Below are 6,000 nucleotides of genomic sequence, written 5' to 3'. Positions count from 1 at the left end.
GTGACGGCCTGCCCTGATAGGAACGTTCCCTACAGGTAGGGCTGCAGAGGTCCGGGTGAGGTTAAAATGGCCTCGGGATCCTAGGGAGGGGCCAGGAGGGCTGGAGGGAGGGACCCGTGGGGTCCTACTTTCCCTAGGAGGCCAGTCTCCAGTGGGGAGGGAGCTGTGGGCACCGGGAACCTGAGGTTGGGGCCCCACTGCACACCAGTGTTCTTGCAGGTCTTCAGACCCTGCCTGCTAGCACTTCCCACCAACACAGGCCAGCCATGGGTGGGTAAGCACAGTCCCCACCCCCACCAGCCTCGCTTAGCAGGGAGGAGGAGGAGGCTGGGCCCCACTGGGAGGGTCCCGAGGGAAATGGTGGTGCCTGAGCTGGTGGGGGGAGACGTGAGCAATCTCCAGCGCCCTTCCCAAGGAAAAGAGTCTGAGCCTCTTGGCTGAGCTGGACCAGGAGAGAGGTGCCTGGAAACGGGCAGGAGAGCTGGCACACACCCAGGTCAGGGGCTCCTTCCGCCCCCAAGGACGGGGGATCGGTCTGGGTGGGCCTGGGTTGGCTGGGGCTGGGGGTCAGATTTTCGACCTTGGCTGAGGCCAGGGTCCCTGCAATTCTAAGAGCTTTATCAAAATCTCCCCTACCCCCTGGAGCATTTTCCAAATAGCAGTTGAGGGCCCCACCCTGCACTGGTGGATCAGACCCAGTGGGGACTGGGCGGGGCCGGAGGCTCTCCCACCCAGGTGGGGCTGAGGAAGTAGCCCGAGGTGTTGGCCAGCATAACAATGCGTGCTCCGGTTGAATGCAGGGCTGCCTTTCAGCCACTGGGGCTCATTCAGAGGCTTAAGTGGTTGCCCTGGGCCACAGGTACAGGAGGGATGGGTGTCACCGCAGGCCCTGCAGCTACTGCATCCTGGAGGGCTCGAGCGGGGGTGGTGGAATCAGGCCCTCCCCCAGCCCTTCTTTGGAGACATCTTGGGAGAGGCCTCATCTGGACCCTCAGCCTGCAGAGACTCTCAGCCGACCAAGGGTGTGCCCACCCTTCAGCTGTCTACTGATGGCAGGTCCTGGGGGTTCTGTGAAAGGTCCCAAATCTTCATTTAAGACGCCCTGGCCTCTGCTCCGCAACTCTGTGCCCTGGTTTCCGAGAACCCACAAGCTGGTATGGGATGATTCCAGCTTGTAAACATCCTCCCGCAGCCCCGAAGTTCAGAGCCCTGGGCTGTGGGGGGTCTGAAACAGCATTGGCCCACATCCAGCAAATCTGCTGACCCCCACCCCACTCGGGTAGGGCCCGTGTCACCTGGGACCCTCTGCTCTGGAGGAAGGAAGTTTTGGGGCTTGAAGACATGCACGAAAGTCTCCAAGTTCAAAATATTTGGGGGCACCGAGGAGAACCCACCTGCTTCGTGCCCACGTTCCCCTGGGGGCCACGTACCATGGCATCCTCCTGAGGTGACTTACCCTGCAGTAACGACTCTGAATACCCCTTCCCCTGGGCATCTCTGACCTCTTCCAGTCTTGTGAGGGGAGGTACTGTCTTCAGCCCACTTCTTGGCTACTGTCTTTAGTCTTTAAACTTGAGCCATTCCTGATGCGTGGATTCCCAGATCCTTTCTGCTGGCCTGCCTGTGACCCCCTTTGGCTGTGGCCCTCCCTGGGTCTGGGGGTGAGGTGTGTCCCCATCCTGCTCTGTGACGCATGAGTCTTCTGCCAGGCATCCTGGGTTTGGCTCTGTGCGTGTCTGGGGTACACACCCCGGTGGGAACGGCATTCTGGCCGTGAGCATGCCCCTGGGCCTGACCACGAGCACAAGGCAGTGTCTCCAGCAGGGTCTCCTAGGACCAGTCCTCAGGCTGGTCCCCCTCTGTCTCACCAGAGGCCCCTTGGTCAGCAGATTCACAACCTTTTATTTTATCGTGGTCAAGTACACGTAAACTAAATTCACCATCTTATCCGTTTCAGCGGCCGGCACTGCCTCCACCTCTAGAATTCAGTCTTCCCAAACTGCAATATTAAATGCTAATCGTGCAGCCCCCTCCCCCAGCCTCTGGCTCCCAACCTTCTACTCTCTGCCTCTGGATTTGACTGCTCTAAGGGCCTCATGCAAATAGGATCATACATTATTTGTCTTTCTGTGACTGCCTGATACTCGGCATACGGTCCTCCAGGTTCACCTGTGCTGTAGCTCTTGGCAGAACTTCCTTTTTAAGGCTGAAGGATATTTCTTTGAATGGATAGGCGGAATTTTGGTTCTCCGTTGATCCGCTGACGGACACCCGGGCTGCTTCCACGTTTTAGTTGCTGTGAATAATGCTGTCATAAACGTGGGTGTGCAGATATCCTTTCAAGACCCCACTTCCAATTCTTCTGGGTATGTATCCAGCTGTAGAACTGACAGATCTTATGGTAATTCAATTTTTAACTTTTTGAGGAAACTCCATACTGTTTTCCAGCCACTGCACCATTTTACATTCCCACCAACAGTGCACAAGGGTTCCAGTTTCTTCACATCCTCGTCCACACTTACTGTCTGGTTTTGTTTTTTCACTGCATCCATCCTAGCAGGTGTGTCGGCGGCACCCTTTAACCATGTTGCTACAGCTCGTGGACTTGCAGCAGCGCTGCGCCTGGTGAGTCCATGTCCTCCCATCCAACTACTTGGTGGACCTGGCTAGGTGGTGTTTCTACCAGTTGACTGTTTTCTGCGTTGGTGCCTAGCGAACTTACCTGCATCCTCATTCTGTCCCATGGTGAGCTGAGGCCCGTGAAGGCCCCACTAGCTCAGTGACCTCTGGAGTGATGGTGGGTCCTCCCCTCCCTGCCAAGGGGCCCTACCCAACAAAGCTTCAAGGACGTGGGGCTGGTTTTGCTTTTTCTCTTTATCCTGTGTCTTTAGTGCCACCCTGTTGTGTGTTCAGGACTGTCCCTGGGTCGTCATCATTGCCCCATAATGCAGGGCTGTAGCCATGACGCACTCCCTGGGGGCGGGTTTTGTCCCACCTCACCTGGTACCCTCAGCTGTTGGCCTTCCCCGCAAATTCCATTCTTCACGGGGCGGGGCGGGGGGCAGAGTTTGAATCTGTTTTCACAAACGTCCTTCAAGGGTCAGGGCTGTTGGGCCCTCGTGAAACAGCCGTTTCCAATGATGGACACTGGCTATACGGGATACCTACCTTTAGATGTGTTTCCCCAAATAGGCAGACAACCCTGTCAGTTTGGGAGGGGGAGCTCTTCTATCCCTGGATGGGGCTACATTCTGATTCTTCTGAGGGGGAGGTAATGAGGTTTCCGCCTGGAGGAGGTACCGGGGAGCCGGGACCCTCTTGGGTGCTGAGCACGCGCTCTACCACTTGAACTGTACCCTTCCCCCTACACCGTCTCTGACTAGTTCTGCCACCTGTGCTCCCTCCGATGCCCAGACTGTCCCTAGAACTTGACAGAGGGCAATTTCCTGAGTGAGCCACCTGGCGCTCCAGGACTGCCCATCCTCCGATTCCACTGTTTGTCTTCCAGTTGTGGTCTCTTCTTGACCTGTTCCTCTGACTATACCATCTGTCTAAAGCTCCAGCGATAGACGTGTTGATATTTGAAACATCCTCAAACCCGGGGAGTCTCTGGGGGTGTCTGGACTCTGGGGCAGCCCCTGAAACCTGCATCCTTGTCTGAGTCGGGGGCCTGGCAACCCTGCCTGACCTCTGCAGCACATCCTTGAGGCTTTGGTGAGCGTGCATGTACCCCTTGTGGTTTACAGCGAGGGAAGGGAGGCTCCGTCTGTGTTCTCCAGGTTGTCACCAGAGGCCCATGGTCTGTCTAACCTGCTCCCCAGGACATCAGCCACGTTTGTGGTTTGCTCCCCAGGTCCTGTGCTGTGGGCCCCCAGGGCCAACAAGGCAGAAGTGCTGGCTCCCTCCCACACCGTCCCTGCTGCTAAACGAGACCATGTTGCTCTGTTTCCGCCTGAATGTCTGTGTCCCCCAGACCCCTGTGTTGAAATCCTAAGCCCCGATATGATGGTGTAGGGGTGGGTTGGAGGGGATTGGGTACTGAGGGCGGAGCCTCGTAACTGGGACTAGTGCCCTTGCAGGAAGAGGCATGAGAAGGTTTCTTTCTATCCCTGCTCCCTGCACAGGAGGCCACAGTGAGAAGGCAGCTGTCCGCCTGCCAGGAAGCTGGCCTTGCCAGAGCCTGGCCCCACCGGCCCCTGACCTCTGCTGCCCAGCCAGCAGAAAGGTGAGAAGTAGGTGCTGTGTAAGCCGCCCGTCTGTGGTGGTGCTGCTGCAGCAGCAGGAGCTGGCTGGGGCGTTAGCACCTGGCACACACGGGGCTCCGAGTTCAGCACAGAGGCTTCTCTGACACGCTGGAACCCGCCCTGCCCGCCTTGCCCGCCCTGTCCACACACTGCCGTCTCCCAGACTTCCTCACTTACGATGTGCACCTGGAAAGACCCTAATGGTTTTTTTAATGGATGATCCAAGCCCTGCAGAGTCCTGGCACAGACCCTGAGCGAGACTCGGCCTGGTCCTCTGCCCGGGCCTCGCAGTCAGATGCAGCCCCGCCTGCCCTCCATCACCGGTAGGTGGGGTGTCTCTGGGGCTGGCCTCTGCTCACCATTTACCCGCGTGAGAGCCACTATCCTTTCTAGGCAGGTTTTTCTGCCTATTGGGTGGGCCTAACCTATGTCCAGCACCTTCAGCACACCCCGTGGGCACCCTTTTCTTTGCTCTCTGAACTCTTGGTTCTAATCTAGTCCCTCAAGGGCCCTTCTGGCCTCGGAGAAAGGTCAGATCCTTGACTGATGGACAGTACGTCTCGACTGTTTCGACTGGTCAGTGAAGAATCCCGCCTGAAGTCTGTGGTTACATCTTCTACGAGGTATTTCACTCAGCTTTGTCAGCATCACCCACACGATCCTCTCCCGAAGACCTGCCTCTGTAAGCAGAGCAGAAGGGCCTGTGCCCCGAGCCACACCGCCTCCCCCCTCTGCCCCGAGGCTTACACCTCTGCTCCTAAAGCTTGGTGCTGGCCCTCCCTGCCCCCACCTGCACTCTCTGGCCCTGTGTGACTCGGTCCCACACACGGAAGATCTTGGGCCAGCCTGTCCCATTTCCATGTCATCACAGATCACTTGAGTCACTGTGGCTGCTGCTGTCCTCAGTGCCTGTCATCTTTGTCACCAGTCTCCCAGAACGAGGTCCCTTCCCAAAGATCCCAGGGGTTGTGGTCCTCACTGTATTTACAAGAGGGTGCTTGTCTGACTTGCCCTGGTTCACTGCTGTCTCTAATAATACCCAGCACATCTGTATGTCCAGAGCAGCACCAGGCAGAACTCTCTGGGATGATGGGAATGTTCCAGAAGGCACTGTCCAGTCTTGTGAAAGAAAAGCCCAGCTGGGCTAACGAGCTAAGTCACAAATCTAAGCGTGATAAGTGTCGGTTTACTGATCTAAGTTCTGCTGGGCTAACTCGTAAATCTGAAGTTTAGTGTCAGTTTACTGGGCTAACAAGCTAACTCGTAAATCCAAGCTCAACAAGTGTCAGTAACGTGATCTGTTCCGAATTGATAAGCTCCAGTGTACTGATTCCTTGCTTTTTGTTGTTTGAGCCTTATTGGCTAATAGCCCCATACTTGTAATTAACCCTATAAAACCTCATGTGCACGTCTTGGAGGTGCTCAAAGCTTCGGAGCAGAAGCCCCTCTGAGCCCGCCGGCGTAATAAATCTGAGTACTCCAACCCTCCGAGTGGTGCTTGTTTCTTGGCTGGCCTGTCACTTCCGTAACAGTCTGACAGCCACCAGCCACGTGTGGTCACTGAGCTGTTAAAACGTGGCCAGTGCGACTGAAGAACTGAATTTTTTTCGCTTAACTTAAATCACCACATATGCCTGGGAGTTCCACGTCCTCACATACAGTTGTTTTATTTTAGTATCACTGGCTTCAGCTTCCTATCTTCAGAATCTCACCTTTAAATTTATGTTTAATTCAATCCCAAAATCCCATTCCTTTC

This window comes from Camelus bactrianus, chromosome 11 (assembly GCF_048773025.1).
Source record: "Camelus bactrianus isolate YW-2024 breed Bactrian camel chromosome 11, ASM4877302v1, whole genome shotgun sequence".
NCBI lineage: Eukaryota > Metazoa > Chordata > Mammalia > Artiodactyla > Camelidae > Camelus > Camelus bactrianus.
Note: the sequence above shows the minus strand (reverse complement) of the source record.